We start from the raw sequence: 23,673 nt of genomic DNA, 5'->3' as shown, positions 1-23,673 counted from the left end.
GCTGTGGGGATCCACAGCAGTCTCTGTAAATAGCAACCATTAAGCTTAATGACAGGCAAAAGAGTAATCTGCTTAGAACAGTCATCAATCAAGACTCAGGGCCAATTTCCTCAAGCTTTGCTGTGGATTGTATTTCAACTCTGCTAATGCCTGGCACAGCGGAAGTGTGCCAGGTGAATCTGTTTATAGCAGCTTTCACACCACACATTTATACAAAGGCGAGGTGAAAAAGAAGAGTTTCGCCCTGGTGTTCAAAACTAACTGTCTGTGCCAGTCTACCCTGTTTTGAGTACAGCCTGAGGCCTGTATGGTGATGATATAAATAAAAGGGCTCCATGGTAGATCTCAAAACATGGGCAGGACAATATAGGAGGAGGTGCTCCTTGAGATAGAAGGAACCAAAGCTGTTTATGTCTTCATATATCAGAATAAGCACCTTGGAGTGAGCTCAGGTACTTTGGAGATATTGTGTCATCTTGTACAGTTGTGCTAGTCAACACCCTCATGGCTGCATTTTGCACTAGCTGTCTTCAAGGGCAGCTGCACATAGAGTACATTACAATAATTTCCATCTGCTGGGGGGAGCAGAGGCTGACATTAATCAGTCGCTGTAAGCAGACTGGATCGTTTGCTCAACACTCCTCTGTCCTGTGTCCAGGACTGACTCATTGATCACTACTCTCCTGATGTGTTGCCTCACCCGTGATCTTTATGACTGCATCACTCATTGAGAAAGGAAGTACCAGGAAAATAATAGGATGGGTAATCCCATTGTACAGCCCCTGATTCCCTACAATTTGCTTCCTGTACACAGATTTAAGTCGAACTTTTTGCCTTGGCACACAGGAAGATGTTTGTACAGCATTTGCATTTCAGAAACACATTGAAAGCAGATTTGGTTGCCTAAATAACATTGCTGTCTTCTATTCTGCATACAAACTAGGAGAAGGATCATAGGCAGGACTGTACATCTGTTTTGATTCCATGCACATCTTATTCCATTTAAAAACTGATGCAGAGGTTTGTTTTTAATTTTTGTTATGATTTATATATTTATTTGTAGGCCATCCTGAGTTTGATTTTATCACAGAAAGGCAGCATACAAATCTGCAAACAAACGAATCTCTGAGAATCCTTTCTTCTCTGGCTAAGCAAACTTATTGTCCTAATTACAGTGGAGATAAATTGACTGGGTAGTATCTATGGGTGATAGATAGCTAAATAAGTAATCTTTGGAGTCAACTCTCTGTATGACTAGTGTTAGGCATCTATGCCAGGGGCTCCCAAACTGTAGTCCACAGGCCACCAGTAGTCCAGAAGCTTCATTCAGGTGGTCGGCAGCATGTCTGTAAAAATAGAATTAAAAATCCTACAGCATTACCATAGCACATTACAATTGATATGATAGTTAGAAAAATCAGCAAGTGGTCCAAGAAGACCCTCAACAATGTTCAAGTCATTCATGGTGGGGGAAAGCTTTGGAATCATGCTTAAGGAAGAACTTCTGGCCAGGGGTGGGAATGACTGTTCTTGATCGCCACATGGCTTCCATCTATGCCTCTCTCTATATATAGATATCTGTCTCCCATCATATTGCACTGCTGCTGTTTTCACTGTTGACAGAAGCAAATGAAATTTGAAAGCAAAGGAGTCTCTCCAAAGCTTAAACTTGCCCAGCTGTGATGGAAGTAAATGCACATCCAGGGACTTTTTGTGTGGTTGGCCCAGAAGCTGCAGCACAATTGCTGACAAGGGTGAAATCCTGGAAGCACATTTCTCTTCTGCTTAAAGATCTGCACCAACTGCTGATATGCTACCAAGCCAAGTTCAAAGACTTACTATTAGTATATCAAGTCCATAATAGCTTGGGATCAGTGTTACTGGAGGGATTGCCTTGCTCTCTATGTGCCCAGTTGACTGCTTTGTTTAGCAGAACTTGCAAGTGCCAGATAGTGCGTGTGCCACATCTGTGAGGAGTGGAGCTTTCAGTGTGGCAGCCCCAGTGCCCCATAACTCCCTTTCTCTTTGTGTTTCTTTAAGAGGCTTTTTGGCCTCTTCTAGTCACAATCGTCTCTCAGAGTGGTTGACAACCATGATTTAGATTCCCTGCATCTTACGTAGTTCCTCAGTATTTTCTTTTCTCAGCCCATTCTCGCAGCATCTGCCCTTACTCTGTCACAGCAGTCATTTTCACTGGACCACACTGGTGTGGGACCCCAAGAAGACTTCGTCAAGGCTTACAGCTTGTGTTGACTTAGGATTATACCTCTGGTTCCACTATCATGCTTCAGAAGCTCTAAGTGATGAGCTAACTTGCTGTTCAGGCAGTAAAAGCTCAGAGGCCACGATGCTTTGTGTGGGAAATGAAAACAAGGTAGCATCTTCCCTTCCCTTATTCTGTACATTTTCTTCCCGTTAGGGGTACAAAGACCAGCTGAGTCCCTGACACCTTGTTTGGTGATGTGAAGACAGGAAAGAGGTTTCTCAATTAGCTTTAAATTAACTGCCTCTTGCCATTCTGGGTTCCCAAAGGATCAATGTAGGGGTGAGCTTGAAAGGATCTTTATGCAGACTGCTGGGGCGTCTTCTATGTGGCTATCAAAAAGCAGAGGAGAGAGAAATTGGGAGCTGCTGTTTCTCAACCCCTAGTTTAATGGTTTAATTAGGAACCCTTTGCAGTTTTAGTCTCAGCAAGTACCATCTGGCATTTGGCTTCAGATATGCTCCATATTCATTAAAGAGGGACTGTAGAAAAGTGGAGTTTTCTATCATCTCATCTCCTTAGGTCCGGAGACTTAGGGGAGAGAAGAGAGGAAAGGAGAGGAAAGGTCACAGGAGTGGCTGGCAGTGAGATTCATCTTCAGAACTGTAATATATTTGTAGCTCGGGGTACAAACTGTCAAAAATGTAGTTTATTTATAAAACACACTTTTGCAGCAGCAACAGCAACAACAGCTGTGTACATAGTACAGAAATAACAATAGCAATAGAAACATTTTTTAAAAATCAGTAAAACAGATATTAGTCTACCTGAGTGATGATTGATCTTTCTAGGATAGATGTTGTGGTTAGATTCTATAAACTGGGGGTTGGGGTAATTTTGATTAACTACAATTCACTTCTTCCTTGACCACTGGCCATTCTGGTTGGGGTTGATGGGCATTAGAGTCCAACAACATCTGGAGAGCCACATATTAGCCACCTCTGCTTTAGGCCTGCTAGTATTAAAATGTCTGTATTGTTTTCACCATCCTGTCTTACACTGCTCTTTTGGCCATAATTCTCTGTATCTGAAGTTTGGTGCAGTGATTCAGTTATTGCAAAATAAGAAGGCAGGGTCTTAGTGAAACCCACAAGTGCAGTCTTTGACTCCCTTCCAGTTGAATACAATGGTACCTCTTGTTACGAATTTAATTCGTTCCGGAAGTCTGTTTTCAACCTGAAACCGTTCTTAACCTGAGGTACCACTTTAGCTAATGGGGCCTCCCACTGCCGCCATGCCTCCACCGCACAATTTCTGTTCTCATCCTGAAGCAAAGTTCTTATCCCGAGGTACTACTTCCGGGTTAGCGGAGTCTGTAATCCAAAGTGTTTTTAACCTGAGGTACCACTGCAATGCCCTCTCTTGTAGCCTTCTATAAACAGGGAACTGATACAAAATTATTTAAACTCTGTTTGTTTGTGGCACAGTTTGAAAATGGTATGCTGTTCCCAACTTTGCTACATCTGTGCCCTACTGTGGAAACTACAGAAAACCCCTTGTATAAATTAGCTTACCTGAAGTTGTGGATAAAGACATAATGGTGAATTAAAAATCATGCTCTCACAGATGTCATCGTTCGCTCATTTAAGTTGACACCAAGCTTTCCTCCTGTACATTTGCACAAGAATCCATGACCCTGCAAGACAATAATAAACCATAATCCTGAACAACTCCTCTGTGGCTACTGAGGCACAACTTTAATTAACAAAATTGAGAGTAAAGCACAGGCTCCCGATTGACTAAAATCTTTAAAGCCTATTAAAGTGTGATCCCTTTCGGTCTTGCCGCAATAATTGTCAGGCTAAGCGAGAGTGATGAAATTATCCTTGCTGTATCCTGCTAACCTTTGAGAGGGTAAAGAAAATATACTATGAGTTGGATTTGCAGTGTCTCCTCCTTTCACAGCGGGTCATAGAACATAAAATGTGATTGTCTAGGAACTTCATGGCATTAAAACAACAACAACTCACTGTTACAAAGAAAATAACTCCGGACTGCAACAGGCTGTGAAATTGAGGGGACTGCCACATGGCACATTCACAGAGACAAAAAGTGGGAAAGGGAGCAGCCAAGGAGTGGTTGCAAAAATGTAGATGAAAAGAATGCAGCTGTTTAACAAGTCATCCAACCATCAAAAAAGGAGGAGTATAAACTCAAACCCTTGTCTGCTTTTTTTTTTTTTTTTTTAAGCAACTTAAGTTTGACTTATTGCTGCTGGTGCCTGGTGCCTGCATTTTATATAACCAAAGAAAGAAAAACATAGTCTAATGTAGTCCAATGGCGGGTTAGGGATTATAACATATGAAACAGGAATGGCATGATTTGAAGTTAGAATGCAGTGTGGTGAACTACATGAGACTGTACAACATCAGCCCCTGTGATTGGCAAACAGTATGCAGCTTCCAGATTGGCCAAGTATAATAGCTCCTGCCTTTGCCTGGTTGGCAACAGATCAACTCTTCCTATATGCTGAAATCCAGATCTTGGCCACCTGTTGTTTCCAGCAAGTTCACACCCTCCAGATTTGGGTACAGCCATATTGTGGCATTGTTTCAAATAATACCTAGTTCAGATGGGAAATATGCCTATTAATCCTCAGGGCCCCACGCTGTACACTTGCTGTATTCAATACAACACAGTGCATGTGAAGCTGGCTTGGGGCAAACTGACTACCTGAATAGACTATCCCACACCAATAAAATATTAAAGCAGGTTCAGACCAGTAATAATTCCACTGCTTACAGATGCTTGGAACAGACTTGTGCTAATCTTTCTGAGCTCTACATGACAAGTCTACATTAATGGATATGTTTGCCCCGCTTTATCCCAGAAGGAAATCTGCTGGTGCAGAGACAACAGGATAAACCTTCTAGGTTATAAGTGTTCCGGCTGAGAACCTTTGGGCACAATTAGAGGTCAAAGTCTTTGTGTCCAATCTTGACACCGTGAAGTCAACAAACAGTTTGCCCTCAGGCATTAACAAGGATCTCTGGTCATCCCCTGAGCTGAGTTCAAGAGTACTTTTATGGGCACATGACTGTTATCTTCTAATGAATGACTCTTTAGAAAATAACAAGGCAAATGCTTATTAATGGTGAAGGCTTCACCCATTATCAAAGTCCAGGCCCCTGCAGAGGTCAGAAAATGACTGGAGGAGGAAATCTTATTTTAACCATCTGTCTCAATAATTCAGCATGTCAAATTTAGTTGAGAAGACAGACTTTGTTTAGTTAGGTTTGAGTCATTTAAGAAAAAAGGAGGAGGAGGAGGAAGAAGAAGAAGAAGAAGAAGAAAACAGAATTTTATAAACTCCCCAGGAAGAGCCCTTCATCAAAATCCAGGAAAAATCTAATCACATGTTTAATTTGATCAGTGTTCAATTTTAAGACTTTTTTTTCTACCTGTGAAAAATACAGCTGCCTGGCTGTATGTTGAAAAAGTTTCATACACCCATTTATTTTTTTAATTTATTTTTAATGGATTTATATTCCACCTTTTCTCCACAGAGTTGGTGGTGTGCAAATTTCTCCCCATCTCCACTGTATCATTGCAACAACCCTGTGAGGTAGGCTAGGCTGGAAGACAGTGACTGGCCCAAAGTCATTCTGTGGGCTTCTTGACAGATTGGGATTTGAACCCTCTCTCCCAGGTCCTAGTCCAGCACTATTCCGTGTAGAATTATACACAGCAGTATTTTGCTGTTCTTCCCCAAGAAGAAAGCCCAAGTTATTGAAAACAATTTTGAGGAGGAAAATTCTTCTCTGCACGATTGCTGCCTCACAGCCTCTGACACAAAGCCACAAGCAGCATGCAGCCCAACACGCAGCTCTGGGTGCCATGCCACTTTACAGTGGCTGGTACACTACAAAGAGGTGCCAGAACTCACCAAAGAGGTAGCGGAACTAAATTCTGGTGAGTTCTGGCTGAAAAAAGCCCTGCATCTACCAGGCATCTTTTGAGACAGGGATGAGTTTCATAACTCCCCTTCCAGCAAATCTGGAGGAGCTATTTTTAAAGCTACAATCCTACATGCACATACCTGGCAGGAAGTCCCACAGGGTTTAGTAGAGTTTATTTCTGCATCATATATGATAGCAGCATCAGATGCTCTTTGAAGGCTCCGTAGTCTCCTGTCTAGCTTCAGTGTGGGAGGACTGGAAGATCCACAATTAATTGTCTCGTCATTTGAAAATATATTCTTCTCTTATTCAAAGAGTGGGGACAATGATATAATTTGCAAAACCCAAAACCTGCTTGCTAACTGTGATAATAAGAATTTAACACTCCAGACAGCCATTATTGCCTTTATAATGTTCATTGAGAATCAATTGTATTTTGAAACTGTTGTACTGACTGTTGTCGGGATGAGAAGATCTGTTTTTGTGTTTATACATAAATACAAATATTATGGAGTTTAATTGAATGATAATTGGATTTCTAATGCTGTGCTTTTATTGTTTTCATTTGCCATGTGTTTGGTGTTGCGTTGTATGGCTTATGGCCAAACAAATAAAATAAATTCAAACCATCAAAAAACAAGAAATCCAGACTTTGTTATATCCATCTGCTGCTATTGTTCTCACAATGACAGCCTGTTGCTTTAGTTTTAACAACACATGCATGACAGATATTACGGGTTGCAATATTTCAAAAAGAGGAAAAACCTGGACACAGCCCTACAGATATCCACCAATTCAAAAATGAAGGTTGGCTAATACTTTAACTGGGTAAAAAGCCAACTCTTTAAACCATACAACTCCCATGTTACAGCAGCTCCACTGGCTGCTGGTCTGTTTCTGGGCAGAAACTGGTTATCACCTATAAAGCCCAATACGGTTCAGGTACAGGCAATTTGATGGACCATATTCTCCCATATGAATCTGCCTGGTTTCTGAGATCTTCAGGGGACGCCCTTTTCTCAGTCCACCACCCTCACAGGCATGATGGGGACATGGGAGAGGGCCTTCTCAGTAGCTGCTCCCAGGCTTTGGAACTCCCTTCCTAGAGAGGCTAGACCAGGGCCGGATTTAGATGAAGAGAGGCCCTAGGCTACTCCACTTGTGAGGCCCATCCCCATCCCCCACCCTCACAACTAGAAGAAAATGGAAGTATGTTATAAACAAAATTGAGTGAAGCCAAGGAATGATGACAGGTAATTAAAATACTACAATTCACAATTTCTCCTCTATACGACATAAGATATTATTGTTAAATACCATGGTGATTTTTAAAAATTCATAAAATTAACACTGAAAAACTTATGCAATAACTGAACTTTGTAAACCTTTTGTGGCCTGGGCAGGCCTGGAACTAGTTTCCATGTCTTGTTCCTCTCTAAGGAATCAAGTTCAGCCTTCATGGCATTTAACCATGGCTCAGCATCCTCTGAGGTTAAACTTTGGATCTCTTGGAAGCTTGAAGGTTCCCAAACCTTCTCTGAGTTACCAACAACAGATTTCTTTTCAACTAGATTTTTAATTTGGAGAGTGTTAGATATTGCGCCCTCTTTTAGTGGATGGAATATGTCAGAATTATTATTTTTTAAAATGTATATCAGTGCTTTTTGCTTTTACTTTGTTTTTGCTTTGTATTTTAATTTTTGTATTATATTGCTAGTCACTTTGAGTTTACTGTTCATTAAAAAGCAACTGAAAAGTCCACTAAATAATAATAATAGTTTGTAAAGCAGGGCCCTTTCAGCCACCATCTGCACATTGCATGGTTTCCCCACAAATTACACCTTCTTGAATATCTAATAAGTAGGATGGCCACTTAGGCATTGCCATGAAAGTGGACAAAAGAGTTGGCAGATTTGCATAAAAATTGAATGTGTTAATTATGTGTATAGTTGCAAATTTAGGAATAATTGCTATAATTTAAATAGAAATACATCTCACCCAAGTGGGGGGAGATGGTGATCAGGTGTGGGTCCTCAATTGGGTGCCCATGTGCTTCTGACCACTGATGGGCAACTTCAAGGCCTCCCCTTCTCAAGGCTCTTTTCCTTTAAAGCAGACTGGGACCAGGCAGCACTTCAAATGGACAACACTTTAAAACTGAGATCTTTAAAGAAAGGACTGTCATCTTAATGGAGACCCAAAGACACTCAACTAATAATACTGACGTCTTCCTGCTATATTTTTACCAGAATGCCTTTCATCGAGTCAGGCAGGGGAAGGGGGGGGAGTGGAACAGCTTTCCGCTTTGCATATCTTACTTTTTAAAAACGGAAAATAGTTTTGTCTCATATTTACTGATTGACTTTGCATCCTGGGTGAACAGTTGTGTACCGCTTAACTCTCGATTGAGTCAAACAAAACGTGTACCATATTTTTTGCTCTATAAGACTCACTTTTTCCCTCCTAAAAAGTAAGGGGAAATGTGTGTGTGTCTTATGGAGCGAATGCAGGCTGCGCAGCTATCCCAGAAGCCAGAACAGCAAGAGGGATTACTGCTTTGACTGTGCAGCAATCCCTCTTGCTGTTCTGGCTTCTGAGATTCAGAATATTTTTTTTCTTGTTTTCCTCCTCCAAAAACTAGGTGCGTCTTGTGTTCTGGTGCGTCTTATAGAGCGAAAAATACGGTAAATATGGCAGCTTGGGTCCTAATTGCTGCTCCATTCTTGTGAGGGGAGGGGGTGTTTTCCGCCAACTCTCCCTTTTCAGTGTTCAACCTTCCCTTTTCTCCTCTTTCAGTGAAATTTCAAAAGGATTTGTAGAAATTGCAAGATTGCATAAAGAAGCATTATTACAGTCATGCTGGTAGCAGCTACATTAGCAAATGTTGCAAAAACAGTTCTCGCAGTAAAACTTTCTCCTAGATGTTCTCAAAGCTCTAAAAATTCCATTCATGGCCCTCTTTGAGATACATTTCTTTGCTTAAATGAATTTAAGCAAAAAAAGGCAGCATTCTCAGACAGGTGCTAGGGACCCCACAGGGCTCACTGCTAACACCTGCCCTGTTCCCCTTAATGCAGGGCAGCTGGGTCTGGGAAACCAACACTTAATTTCCCACAGTGCCCCTAGCATTTCCCACAATGCCTCCAGGCCTTTGGCTGATTAATATTGTACAGCCTTTTAAATGTGTTTGTGGGAGGCGGGGCTATTGTTTGGTTGTTTCTGTTTTAACTATCGTATTTTTTGCTCTATAAGATTCACTTTTTCCCTTCTAAAAAGTAAGGGGAAATGTGTGTGAGTCTTATGGAGTGAATGCAGGCTGCACAGTGTGTAGGTGCATTGTGGGAAATTAAAATGGTGGATGCAAGCACCCCGTTGTTGCCAGGTAAGCCAGCACTACTGTATAGCTACTACCTTTGTTGCAAAGCAATATATAACGCATGCTTAGAATAAAATGTTCCACCGATTTCAGGGGAAGCTATTCCCAAGTAAGGACCACAGCCACAGGCAAACATCTGCAGGGCTAACTGTCATTTATGAAGTTTGCAGAGTTATGAGAGGAAGCAAGGCAGGGTATGAGTCACTGTGTCTCCAGCAGGACCAATCAAGTTTCACGATAATTGGTCTCGGATGAGTTTCTGCCAGAATCCTGCTGACTTCCTCTTGATTCCCTTGCTCTAGGCCACCTTGAGGGCAGCTACTATCTATAGCCTGTTCTATCGTACTAGTAGAAGGCATCAGATCAGAAACAGAGTAAATGGGAAAAGTAAGGGATTTCCACCAAACAAAGCTAATGTCACAGCAACAAGTTTCCACGCTGAGGCCATGTTACTAAGGTGCGATAAATGAAGGTTGGGGATGCTAGACCTGCCCACCCACCATGGTACCTGTATGTTTTGCCACTGGGAAAACAGATTATGAGTAAACATGCAGAGGATTGGATTGTGGAAATTACTAGCTGAAAAAGACAAGTTCATGGGCGCAACTTTGCGCAGACTTGGGTATAGAAGTCATGTACAATTCCATCCGTTTGTTGATCAGGTGGCTTATGAGAATTTCTTTCAAACCAACAGAGAGATCTTGTAGGTATGTTTCCCACAATCTCTGTAAACGTGTCAGTGGGAGAACAATCCCAGCTCCCAGTTTGGGAGGAGTAAAGGTGAATGCAGCAGCAGGACCACTACTACTACTGCTTCTGAATCAGAGCCCTGCTGTTCATGCCAGCTGGGGTAGAAGCTGGGGGGCAGTGTTTTTCTGAATGTTTGGTGTGCCACCTCCAGACTACTGCAGCAGGTCCCCCTCCAGCTGCTGGACCAGTTTAGGATCCAGTGGATCCTTGGCTGCCCCCACCCTGTTCTGGGACCCTATGCCACATACCATTGGTGGTAGCCTGTTAACAGAGCACACCATTAGCAGGTGCAGTGGGGATGTTTGCAGCGACAACCACCTCCCCGCTACCTGTGCATCCAAGCAGCCGAAAACATTTGCCAGGTCCAAACTCCCTCCAGCAAGGGATATCAGAGGTTAAGATTGCTCTGCCTGCCTTTAAAGTATACAAAGGACTTGAACTGCAACCCTTAGGATGTTTACTCTGAAAATGGGCCATTTGAGTCCAGTGGGACTTCCTAGCAAATCTGTTTGGGATTGCAGCTTTCCCTGTGATAAAAGACCTTTTAGCTGATTAATCAATTACAATATTTATTACCAACGCAAAATCCTCAGGCAAGGTGCCTTTTACAGTGACTGAAGGAAGTGTGAAATAACCATATGAGGGAAGGCCATCTTTAATATTGTTATGAAGGTTGCACACAAGTTACAATCTCTGCTGAGCGGCAGCAAGTTTCCAGGGGGTTCCAGGAGCTTACCAGGGTTGTGTTTTCATAGGGAATCAGGATGCAGCAGAGACTGTAGTGTCTTTAAGAATGGCTTATTAACACATATTTCCACCTGCGTTAACTTTGTAGAGACTTCAGAGCATTACATCTCAAGAGGAGCTTGTTCCCCCAGAAGTGCAGCACTGGATTTCCACACCTGGAGCACTGTGTTCAGTTCTGGGCAACACAATTTAAGAAGGGTAAGCTGGAACGTGTGCAGAGGAGGGTGACCAAGATGATCAAGGGTCTGGAAACCAAGCCTTATGAGGAACAGTTGAAGGAATTGGGTATGTTTAGCCTGGTAAAGAGAAGACTGAGCGGAAATATGATGACCATCTTCAAATATTTAACAGGCTGTTTACATGGAAGGTGAAGCAAGATTGCTTTCAAGGACAGTACCCAAACCAATTGCTTTAAGCTACAAGAAAGGAGATTCCAACTAAACACCAGGAAGAACTTTCTGAAAGTAAGAGCTGTTTGACAGTAGAACTGAATCTCTCAGAAAGTAGTGGACTATCCTTCATTGGAAGTTTTTAAGCAGAGGTTATCATGGGTGATCTAGTTGACATTCCTGACCCTTGGACTCCCTTCCAACTTTACAATTCTATTACATTAAAAAAAATAAAAATCTAAGAGGTTTACAGCATATCTTAAAACATCACAAAATACAAATGCAACATTGCAACATATCAGAACTGAATATTAGAGAATAGAATAAAATACAGAAATAAAAATCCACATTTCAAAGCAGCATAAAGGTAAAGGGACCCCTGACCATTAGGTCCAGTCATGACCAACTCTGGGGTTGCGGTGCTCATCTCGCTTTACTGGCCGAGGGAGCCGGCATACAGCTTCCGGGTCATGTGGTTAGCATGACTAAGCCACTTCTGGCAAACCAGAGCAGCGCACGGAAACGCCATTCACCTTCCTGCTGGAGCGGTACCTATTTATCTACTTGCACTTTGACGTGCTTTCGAACTGCTAGGTGGGCAGGAGCAGGGACCGAGCAATGGGAGCTCACCCCGTCGCGGGGATTTGAACTGCCGACCTTCTGATTGGCAAGTCCTAGGCTCTGTGGTTTAACCCACAAAGCCAATTAGCCGCAAAAACAGAAACATCAAAGACTTTACAAATAAAAATCAAACACGAAAGTACAATAGAAATCCCACATGTTAAAGCATTGTTAGCAGCTTTGCACTTACTTCCACAGTAACATTTCCAAAGCACATCCTTAGTGGTCCTTCTACATACAAACCTCTCCCATAACTATTCCCCCCAACCATGCCCATAACAGTTAATCCCCAGCCATCCACTTGTCACAAGATAAACAGCATTGAACATAATTTACAACCAGCTCATTCACCCACCAACAATGCATTAGCAATGATGAAATTGAATACATCTATGCAATCCTGAATCAAAAAAAAATATCTTTGGAGAATGAAGCAAGCATGTAATAGTATATATATATATATCCATAGATCTATTTGTTTTTTAAGTACCACTAGTTAAGCTGGGACACTTGGATACCTGTCCCTTTCTCTTCAATGTCTCCTTTCATGATAAGCTGTTCTAGTTACTGAAACAAGTCAACTTCAGGGGATTAGCCTTGATTAAAGTGTGCAGTTGTGATTGAAAACTTCTCTGCCAGTCATAACAGTCTAGACTGCCAAGGAAAGCTGAAACTGAATACTTACGCAGGGCCCAAAAACGTCTAGTGAACTTTCAAGAGCAAAGATGAAACGTGCAGTAAATAACAAGCATTAACTTTAAAGGCTTCCCTTCCCCTTATTGATTATTAATTCTCTTGAAGTCACTGGCTAATTGTATCAGTGATATTAATGACCTTCTTTCAAAGGAGAATTCTGAAAACAGCACATTATAAAGAGACACTCCAGAGTTCTATCTATATCTTTTCCCCATGGGGTTTGAAGACAGTTTGATAGATGGAAGATGTCTCTCAAGTTGATCCTCAAATTGCAGCACTAAAGTGATAACTGAATACGTGTTCCCATAATTGTGGATCCCCCAATTCTGGATAATAGCAAACCTCCACTTGCTGTGTGGTTTGGGTTTCATGTCCAGGGAGCCCACCACAAATACTGATGCCAACTTGTCAATAATCACTATGGTGGCTGTCTGCTGGTTATAGGACAGCAGTAAGTGCCATCTGTGCTCATGTTTACCATATGGCTGTAGAACTGGACTTCAAACACATAGCATGGGGGTCAGCAGCCACAAGCAGCCCATGGGGGTTGTTTAACTGGCCCACGATCAGCCCCCAAACTGAGACGCCTGCTCGGCAAGTCCCTGCATGCTGCGCTAAACCACTGGGTTTTAAACATGCATACACCATCTTAGAAAAATATTGTACAATCTTTTTTTGAATAGTGAAATCATTAGGCTAATAAGCACCGACTTGTGCTGTGTGCCTCTGTTAATGTGCCAGCTAACAGATATGATTTCCAGAGGGCCAGACATGTTTGTTGTTTTTACTGCAGCCCAGACTTAGGCCCAGTGTTAGGACCCCGTCTTAGGACACTGCCTCTCTCCAGAGGAACCAGCTTAGACCCTGATATCATCTTTTGAGGCCCTTCTTTGTGTGCCTTCTCCACAAGAGATCTAGAAGGTGGCAACACAAGACAGGCTTTTTCTGCAGTGACTCCCCGTCTGTGGAATGCTCTCCCCAGGGAAGTTTGGCCGGCACCTTCATTATACACCTTTAGGTGCCATGAGAAAACATTCCTCTTCAACCAGGCTTTTGGCTAATTAACAACTTATACCCCTTTTAAATGTGTTCGTGGCAGGGTGTGGCGGGAAGAGAAGTTATTGATTCATTGGGGTTTTTGTTCTTGCTTTTTTCATGTATTTTGTGCTTTTATGTTGTATTTTTATGTTGTGAACTGTCCTGAAATCTGTGGGTGAAGGTTGGCATACAAATTTAAGAAACAACAACAACAACAAATTTTATTGGGAGTCTGCTTCATCAGATGCTTGAAGTGTTATTTTCAGCTACAGTGAGGTCATTCCCTCTTACAATCTTACACGCCCCTCCCCACCTCCATGTATCTACACCTGCAACTGAAGATGGCACTTCTTGCATCTTTTGAGGTGGACTGTACTGGTATTGATTATGAAGAAGAAGAAGAGGAGGAGGAGGAGGAGGAGAGGAGGAGGAGGAGGAGGAGTTTGGATTTGATATCCCGCTTTATCACTACCCGAAGGAGTCTCAAAGCGGCTAACATTCTCCGTTCCCTTCCTCCCTCACAACAAACACTCTGTGAGGTGAGTGGGGCTGAGAGACTTCAGAGAAGTGTGACTGGCCCAAGGTCACCCAGCAGCTGCATGTGGAGGAGTGGAGACGCGAACCCGGTTCCCCAGATTACGAGTCTACCGCTCTTAACCACTACACCACACTGGTATCTTCCATCACAGTCCAGCAGTAATAAAGGCAACTGTTGTAGGTTTTGTCTTGCTATGTTTTGATTAGAGTATGGTCCTCTTAGTCCTACTTGGAGCTTACAACACACATGTGCTACTGGACAATTTATTTATTTTTTAATATATTTCGACTGCGTCAGACCAACACGGCTACCTACCTGAATCTAGAAGCATTTTCAGCTTTAGCACAGAGCACCGTGAAATACAAATTCATATGAAAAAATGTGTTTGTAGTTGCAGAACAGGGAGCGTGGGGGGTTCATGGTGTGCCTTCAATTTTGCAGCCATCAAAAAGCTCCTCCAAGCTGACACAGTTCCACTTCCAGTCTTCTCATTTCAAATGCAAGCTAGCTCACTTGGTACAGCATACGACTCTTAATCTCAGGGTTGTGGGTTTGAGCCCCACATTGTGCAAAAAGACCCCTGCATTGAAGGAGGTTGGACTAGACGACCTTACAACTCTAAAATTCTATGATTCTTCTGAGGTGAAGAGGGGGAGCTCTGCATGAATCCAGAAATATGTGATTTTCATCTTTATCTTCAAAGGTGTTGTCACCTGCCTAAGGTTTTACCTGCCAATTAAAGCTGAACAGACTGGCTTTGAAGTTGTAAGTTGACTGGAAGCCTAGAATTGTCATGCTGCTTTCATACTGGGTTGGGGAAATGCAGAGAACTCAAAGCCTTTGAAGGGAAATTGTTGCATGCCCAGCTCCCATTTCCCTGCCCTGGGAGGCATTCTGGGTTTAGCATCCCTTTGGTGAAAAAGCACCGGCAACTTGTGGCGCCTTTGTAATGCTTGCCTTATTTACAAATATTTTAATTTATTTGTTTATTATGTATTTAATTATAACAATATATACATGCTGCTATATCATTTAAAATATCAAAGGGGTTTGAAATTATATCTATATATAAAAGCAGATAAAATTTTGAAAACAGAGACTATCAGCTAACCATTATGGAAATATGTATTATTAATTGCCAATGTAAGATTTAAAGTTTGAAACAGGACTGTTGAATTTCTACAAACAAAGCACAGGACTGGGCCGATGACACTAAAAGCTCTATTTTGTGTTGACATCAAGTGAGCCTCGCACCCCCAAATCAACTTGCAGCTTGTCCTTAAAACTGCCAGCTCCTACCAACACACTATGTCAGGAGGGAGCCAGAAGTAAATCAAACTGTGCAAGCTGGAGTTAACTCTTTACAGTCATACCTTGGTTTTCAAACAGCCTAGTTCTCGAACGTTTTGGTTCCCGAACGATCGAAACCTGGAAGTGACTGTTCCGATTTTCAAACATTCTTTTGGGAGCCGAACGTCCAATGGCGCTTCCACGGTTTCCGATTGGCTACAGGAAAAACACAATCTGCACAGACGTAGTGGAGTGTCAGATCTAATGAGCACAACATTTGATAGGTCTTGTCCCATGGATCAGTTGCAGAGACTAAAAGTCCCCAAAGCCGTCTTAAGTCCCCTCCCCTCCAGAGTTTTCTCTAAGCAATTGGAGAAAGCTCCTGCATGTAGCTAACCTCTTCTCCGCCCTCTTCATACATTTTTTGGTTCTGGGAGAAAAGGAGAGAGGGGAGTTTTCTGCAGTGGGGGATGGGAGGAGAGAGACACCTGTGACTCTTCACCAGCCTGACTCATCTCTTCCTCTTGGCCTCCCTCCTCTGACTTCAGATTCTGCCTCTGATTCTGGACTTCTGTCTGCCACAGACTCTCACAGCTCACTAAGCCCTGTTATCTCTTCAGCTTCTGACACCTCTTTTTCCTAGTCTTGTCCTTCTTCTCCCTCTGCTCACTCCTCCCTCTTCTCCCTTCTCCCTCATACCACCACTCCCTGGGCTCTGAACCTTCTTCCATTGGTAGTTCCCAAGCTGGTTCGTCCCGCCATTCCTCGGAATCCAACCAGTCCATGATACACTATCTCCCCTCATGGTCGGTGGACTTTGTTCCATTCCTTCAGGTGAATTTATTTTTCTCATTCATGAAGAGCCTCAGTCAATAAGAAACACTGATGGTCTTTTCTCTGATCTCAATATGGATAAGAATTTCATTTGGTGTGTATTTTTAAGTGAACAGGCCTAATTCACACCTACCAAATTAATGCATAGAACAAAATATAATATATTTTGGTTTCATAATTTTCCAAAATTTATTCTATAGTTCTGGTTAAATGAAGATCTCAAGGTATGAATTTCTGGGCATATTTTATTTTAAAATAGGCACCTTACTATATTTTGGTATAGGATATGTATTTAAATATGTATTTTGTGATAATATGCATGTTTAAAAACATAGAGCTCCGAGGCTGGCATATTTTGTAGATCCTTCCCCAGGAGATACTCCATCTGCCCCATAACATGCCTTTTTTTACCTTACTGACATCAAAGCTCTGTGATGTTGGTAGAGGAAGGGCCGTAAAACCCCAACTGTGCCATACATTTAAAGCAGTATTACATACCCTCCAACATGCTGAGTCCCAAAACTGGGACACACATCTTCCCATCCGTGCTCCCGCGCAAGTCACATGACTCACATGAGATCACAGAGCCCCAAAGATGCACTTTTAGGGGGCCATTCTCCCACGGTACCCAAAAGCTTGCATTTTGGGATGCCGCACGAGATCATGGCCACAAAGAAAGTGAGATCTAGGTGTGAAATTGCATGACATTATGGCGACCAAAAAGGCCATCATGCCTCATGGGGTAAAACAGGAAGTCCTGGTTTTTCCAGGACACATGCGGGGTATGGTATTATACTATTTTTGAAGAGTCATGACTACTCCCAAAGAATCTTAGAAACAGCAGTTTGTTAAAGGTGCTGAAAGTAGTTAGGAGACCCTATTCCTCTCAAAGAATTAGTTCCCAGTGTTGTTTTAATGGATGTTGTGTTTTTTCTTCTACTGCTTAGAGAGTTCTGAAGTATTAAATAGTTAAGAAATGCTTTAAAATAAATAAAGTTCCTTAAATCCTTGGCTTTACATACTGTTCACGTGAACTTCCTATGGCTTCTTTATTGCATCTACATTTCCTGTTTACAAGAAAGGAACTAGACAGAATGTCTAAGTTAAGCTGACAGCATTCTGTTGGAAGACTGGTAATGCACTTTTCTCAAAAGGAAGATCATGGTCTAAAAGTTTGTCTCTTGCTCAATAGCCAGTAAACTTTTGAGACTGGAAAAGAAAAGATGGTCTGAATTGTGAAAGATCAGGCAAAGATTAGAAGAAAACAGCAATGCCTTTGGGACCCACAGCAAAGCCTTAGATCAAAACTTCAGGCATAAGCACTACTAAGATATTTTTGGCTCCTGGGCTCACAGATATACCCTTTTTATTTGCCTTGGAGAATCGAGATGAAGGATAGGTCCTGTAAATGGTATCTAATCTAACTCAGCAGCCTGTATATCTATCTGAATTGATACCGATTCAATATACTTAGTAGTCTCAGAACTACTTTATGTTGCAACACTGTCTTTGCACCAGAAATGATCCCAAAAGGAGTCTAAGTGGCAGATTCCTCAGAGGAAACAGTGGCGGGGGAAGGGGGTGCGGGGGGGTGCAGTCCACCCCAGGTGCCATCACTGAGTGGGGTGACAAAATGACAAAAATATGAGGGAGTTTTTTTAAAAAAAAGGTTCACGAAACTTTTTAGTTCAGTCAACAAATGTAATGAAACGTGGCTGGCACTGGGCCTGCAGCATACCCGAACCACGTGTCTCTCCTGGGAGTAACGTGGTGGCTTGGGTGCCTGCAGGCTCCGTGCTGCCTGAAACAGCAGCGTGGGACTTGCGTCTGCCCACCACCTCTCCCTCAGCCGCCCCACAGCTGAGGGGGAGATGGCGGAGAGGCTTCATGCAGCGCGCCCCACCCCCATGAGTGGCTTGCCCCGCCCCTGGCTGTAGGACTCGCACGCTGCACCTGGCACCCAAGCGGCTAGCTAAGCCGCTGAGAGGAGACACTCCAAGAAAACCTCATGATGGATATGCAGAAATGTGAAAAACAGAACAAATCTCAAGCCAACCTGGGATATGAAAATATGACATCATATGACATTGGAAGAATTTTTTGAGGTGACCCAAATTTCCCAAACATTCTTCTGAGATTTTCTTTTTCTTTTTTTTCCATCCTTCCCTTTGCATAATATTCTCAGAAATTTCTCCACCAATTATTTTAGGGAAGCTATTTTAGGGAAACCCAGCCAGATGGGCAGGGTATAAATAATAACAAAATTATTATTATTATTATTATTATTATTATTATTATTATTATTATTATTATTATTTTGTCCTGACTCCCATTCCCTTCCCCACATCCCACACTAAGGTCCTGGAATAACACAATTCCTGAGGCATTATGGAGGTTGGAAAAATGGTGGCCAGACAGCCAACAAAGTTAGGAAAGTTAGGAAAAAGTTTTGCTGCTGCTGTTAATGGTGATCTTTACCTGTGAAGAACTGTTGGGATAATTTCTCCTGTCCTAAAAATATGTGGTTAAATGGTTCTCCACTCCACTCTTCTCTGTCCACAAATAAAAGTGGAAATTTTTGCTCACAGATGCTGCTGCAACAGCTGTTATCAGCCTTTGAAATCTGCCAAGTTTCAGGCTCCATGATCTTCCTTGCATATTGCTTTTGACTTCCTTGTGAACATTAGGTAAAGTGTTTTTTAAATATTATTTAAAAGAGAATTCTGAAGTCTAGAGAGATTAAAGAAGCATTTTCATTCCTTAATACCTTTTACTATTACAGTTTAGTCAAATTACTCGATAATAGTTCCCTTGAGACAGAAGAGCTACAGTTGCAAAAAGATCCTTGTGTTCCTCTCAGCATTTCTTTCCTAAGGCAGAAGCCCAAGGATTGTTGTTGCTTTTTGTTAGCATTTCCCCGCTGAAGCTCTTCCCTCACTTGCCAACATTTGTGAAAGCCTCTACAAATAAAAAGCTGATAATATTTTGTGAGACCAGCCATTAAGGCCTGGAGGTCGATGGCTTCTTCCTGTGAACACAACAGCCCTGCTCATCTGGGCATGTGGTGGTTTTCTGGAAAGCCTGTGCCCGGTTTAGGCTTGCTGGCTATAAGGTGAAGATTTGCTATTAAAAACAACTGCTCTGATTCCAGCTCCCTGTGACCTTGCTTGGCTTGTAGACAAACACCAGAAGCAAAGTGTTGGAAAGACAATGAAGCCACTCTGGACAGTTGTGAGGTTTTTCGATACTGGGATGTATAAACCATCTAGCTGGTACAGTGTGGTGGACGGACCTTGGTGTGTAAATCCTGAACAGCAAATACCAAAGGAACTGGTCATTTGGGGGTTGCCCCTTGGGATCACCTCCTCCTTTTTTCATTTTATTTTGTTGACGTGTGTGTGTGTGTGTGTGTGTGTGTGTGTGTGTGTGTGTGTAAGCTAAGTTTTTATGCAGAGTTGTATGGGATGCTTCTTATCTGTTCCTGGGCCAGTAGCAGAGGGAGAAGGTGTTCCATGTTGTTGATTTTGCCTCTTGTCCTGAGAAGGAGGCAGTAAATGGGCAGGTGTTGTATGTTAGGTTTGTAGGATTTTCTTCTTTTTTCTCCAGGTTCTGTTTCTTATAACATAGGGCTAATGCCGGCTTGTGGGCTGCAGTGGGACAGAAAAGTAGTTACTGCCCCAGGGTGTGAGAGAGGAGGTCAGTGTGTTCATGCTAGGACTGTGCATAGGATCGGGCTGAATCCCAAACTAAATCAGGCTGATTTGTACCCTATCCAGATTGCGTTGAAGCAGCTACAAATCACTACAGAGTGGATCAGGTCGTCCTGAATAAATTTGCATAGATTTGTGCTCATTTGTAGCTGAAAACATGCTTTGTTTAGTGTTGCAAGCCACGTGGTTGTTGGAAAAGTGGCAGATATTAAATCAAATCAATATCCAACCTCAGAGCAAAATATCCTCTTGAATTATATTCCCAGCACATGAAACCTTACAAAAGGACATTACGAGTTGATTCTCCGTGCCCTTACCACAGCAAAAAGACTGATACTGATGAATTGGAAAAATAAAAAATGTGGCTCCCTTCTATGATTGGATTGAAGACCTATACAAAGTCGCAAATATTATTACAAATACTGTAATAAGTTAATATCTGGTGAAGTACAATAGCAGCTTTGTAAAGTATACAGTTTTTGGGGGGGGTTCCCCCTCCCCCCTTTATTTTCCCTTCTAAATGGGTGCTTTCTTTCTTTCTTTCTTTCTTTCTTTCTTTCTTTCTTTCACGACTCACCATATTTAGGGCACATATAATTATGTACTTTTTGAACTTTCAGTAAAGATGAGGGGGGGAATCAATATCCAACCTCATGGCAAACTACTGGTGTGCATCCATAAGCATCTGCCAGGTTTGTCTTTCACTATATGTTGGCAATTATAATTTTTCTGACACCTTTCATTGGAAGCAGCAGATCGTATTGGAATAATGCAGCATTTTGTAATGAGATTTTCCTGCATACAGGGATTATCTTTCATTGCAGACTCCCTTATGTGAAGCAGAGCTTTTGGCATAGGTTTCCTATTATTGACCTCTTCAAACAGCTTCAGAGTCAGTGCTGCTGCAGCTAATCCTACTGTGAAGGACAAAGTTGGATTTGATCACCTGTGTCAGTAGTCCTTCCTCGCCCATGAGCCTGTGACTCTCTAACAATATCTCTACATCTTTTGACAACCCCCCCCCAAACCATAGTCAACCAAGCAAAGCAATTTAACAGAATGACACAGCTAGAATTTTGATTTGAATAGATGACCAGACTCTTTTTATTTGCCTAGTTTTATTTGCATACTTTCAGCTCACGAGGGAATAAAATAGAGATCTACTTCTGTGCATCTATTCTTTTTGCATCACTCTGGCATTACAAAACATCTCCATTGTTTTGTTGCACAGCTGTCAACATTCTACACAGATCTAGCCTGTGTTTCCTGGTGGAAATTCCTGCATACAAATGTGACACTAGATTGCGCTGATGAGCTAATGGCATATTCCATATACATTTTAAAACTTTTTTTTTTAAAGCATCTTCACACCATTTTTTATATTGTGTTGATTCAGCCCAGATTTGCATTCTGGCATATCTTGATATTGTTATTATATAAATTCAGTGCCTATAGTGTGGATGTGTTTCTTCCTGATTTAAATGATAATGGATGATTTAACACCCAGCATATTAAAGTGGAATCCATACCCCAAAGAAGCCAATGACAGAAATCCCACTGATTTTGTTGGTTTTGGATTATTTCCTGTGTGTGCTCTGCCTTTTTATTTTCTAGCCTTCACAAAAGACTATAACTGTCAAGTGATGTGCATTTTACCCCGGTTCATATATTTATTGTATCAAATTTGCAATCATTCCCATGATAGCAATAATTTAAAGAAAGCTACCATTGGGAAGGGCTCCCCTGTAATTTTGCGCGCCCTACAGAATAAATACATGTCTCAGAAAGTTTTTTCTCTCTCTCCCTCTCCTGTCTTACATTTCTTTATCTGAAAACAAGCCAATAGTTCAGTAACATTTTAAAACAAGAAGTTCAAAAGTAAGTTCAGTTGAACTCCTTTCCTCATCCACAGATGAGATTCACTGACATTTCAGAGATGTTCTACCAAGTCAATATCTTTAGTTTCAAAGCCCAGTTTGAAGAAAGAACTGCATTTGTGGCTACTGCAAGACGCCAGGAGCATAAACCAGCACCACACTGCAAAGGATGTCATTACTAGCATATCACCACACCTAAGACAATGTCTTAAGCCGGCTGCACCCTTAAAAGAGGCTTTAGATGTCTACATGAGTGAGGGTTATGACATCTTCACTTCCGCTTGATTAGATTTTCTAGGTGTAATAACATGAGAGTATTGTGGAAGCCAAACACAAAGCTTATCTATTTGCTGAATGGGTGTCAAAATACCTCATATATTTCTATAATGAGATAATAACAGCCGTGTCCCTGTTCCCTCTGTGCTCCTTTATTGTATCTATTTTTTAATAATGACATTCTAGCTAATGGTTTCCCCCTCCACAATCTGCTTCTGTAATAGAAAGTCTGTGTGACTGACAGAACACTGCTGATTCATTAGTAAGTTCCAGTTCAGACACAAATTTTGGAGGATAGTGATAATGGACTTGAAAGCTATTTTCAGTTACTACTGTAAGGTGATGTATATTCACACCTAACCGCTGCATCTGTCAGATTGTAACCTTCCCTGTTGTTGGCTTTAAGAAATGATGTATAAATCTCTCTTCCCCTCCCTTTTGCACTAAGGGGTGTTTATTTTCAGAATGAAGTCATTTTCTTGCTCCTTTTTAGCATTCAGCGAGAGTTTGCTTTTAGCTAATTGAAATTAGTGCCTTCCTGCACTAATAATGCTGTCGTGTTATAAAATAATTTTTGCACTCATGACAAGGAATCTTACTAACCATCCAGAAAGGCTGTACATCTTTATGGGAGAAGGGTGAGGCGGGAGATGTTGCTAATTTTTCAGAGTTGTTGTTTTTTAGTCTGAATTTTTGATTGAGAATGCAACTTAAACAAGCATGGCGATTCTCCAAAAGTCCACAGTAGGAAAATCTCTCTTTGAATTTCCCATGCATCTGCTAAGATCCGATTTGGTGGGTAAGGCTGGGCATAATCAGGCACCCCATTCAGACCTGTCACAACTATGGCATTCACAGCAAGCTTCCAGAGGTTCAAACATCCCATTTGCTGAAAAAATTGCAAGAAAACTCTCACTACTTTTCTGTCAGACAGCTGGCTGAGGATGCAGTCCAATTTGCGAACTAAGCTTCCTTCACTACCACAAAATAGTTACGCAGGGAGTTGTTTTATATAGGCGATGCTCAACTTATGGGGGGGTTACGTTCCAGAAAACACACGTAAAGCCAAAACTGCATATAGTCAAAACACCTTGGGTGAAATGGCAGGTGGGATGGTCAGAGTTTTTTCCTCCTGGACACCCATTCTCTTTTTGCCCCTTTTTAATTTTTATTTTAATGGCCAAGCACTTAAAGCTGAATGTGCACAAGTTAAATGCGCCTAAGTTATAAGTTACCTGTACTGAATCAGGTAAAAGGTGACCATTGGTCCGTCCAGCTCAATACTATTGATACCATCTGCCTGTCCAGGATTTCAAGAAGCAGTCCATTCCAACATCACCTTAGGTGTGTAGGTGGAGGATGATTGGGG

The 23,673-nt window shown here is 41.9% G+C and overlaps 1 protein-coding gene and 1 long non-coding RNA gene across 2 annotated transcripts in view; both read right to left on the bottom strand.

Moving 5' to 3' along the window:
• NSA2 (NSA2 ribosome biogenesis factor) overlaps window positions 1-23,038 on the bottom strand; it is a 349,067-nt gene extending 326,029 nt beyond the window's left edge. The window contains exon 1 of the mRNA XM_079995826.1: window positions 23,027-23,038. The gene's annotated coding sequence lies outside the window, so the exon portion shown is untranslated. The remainder of the gene's footprint in view (window positions 1-23,026) is intronic.
• On the bottom strand, window positions 1,068-4,103 carry LOC307226486. The gene is made up of 3 exons (XR_013843467.1): window positions 4,049-4,103; window positions 3,778-3,899; window positions 1,068-1,346 (listed from the first exon to the last, which is right to left on the bottom strand). It is a non-coding gene; the product is annotated as an uncharacterized lncRNA (long non-coding RNA).
• Window positions 23,039-23,673: the final 635 nt, after the last annotated feature.

The sequence above is a fragment of the Podarcis cretensis genome (genome assembly GCF_951804945.1).
Source record: "Podarcis cretensis genome assembly, chromosome: 11".
Classification (NCBI taxonomy): Eukaryota; Metazoa; Chordata; class Lepidosauria; order Squamata; family Lacertidae; genus Podarcis; species Podarcis cretensis.
Note: the sequence above shows the minus strand (reverse complement) of the source record. Positions and strands in the feature narration are given on the sequence as shown.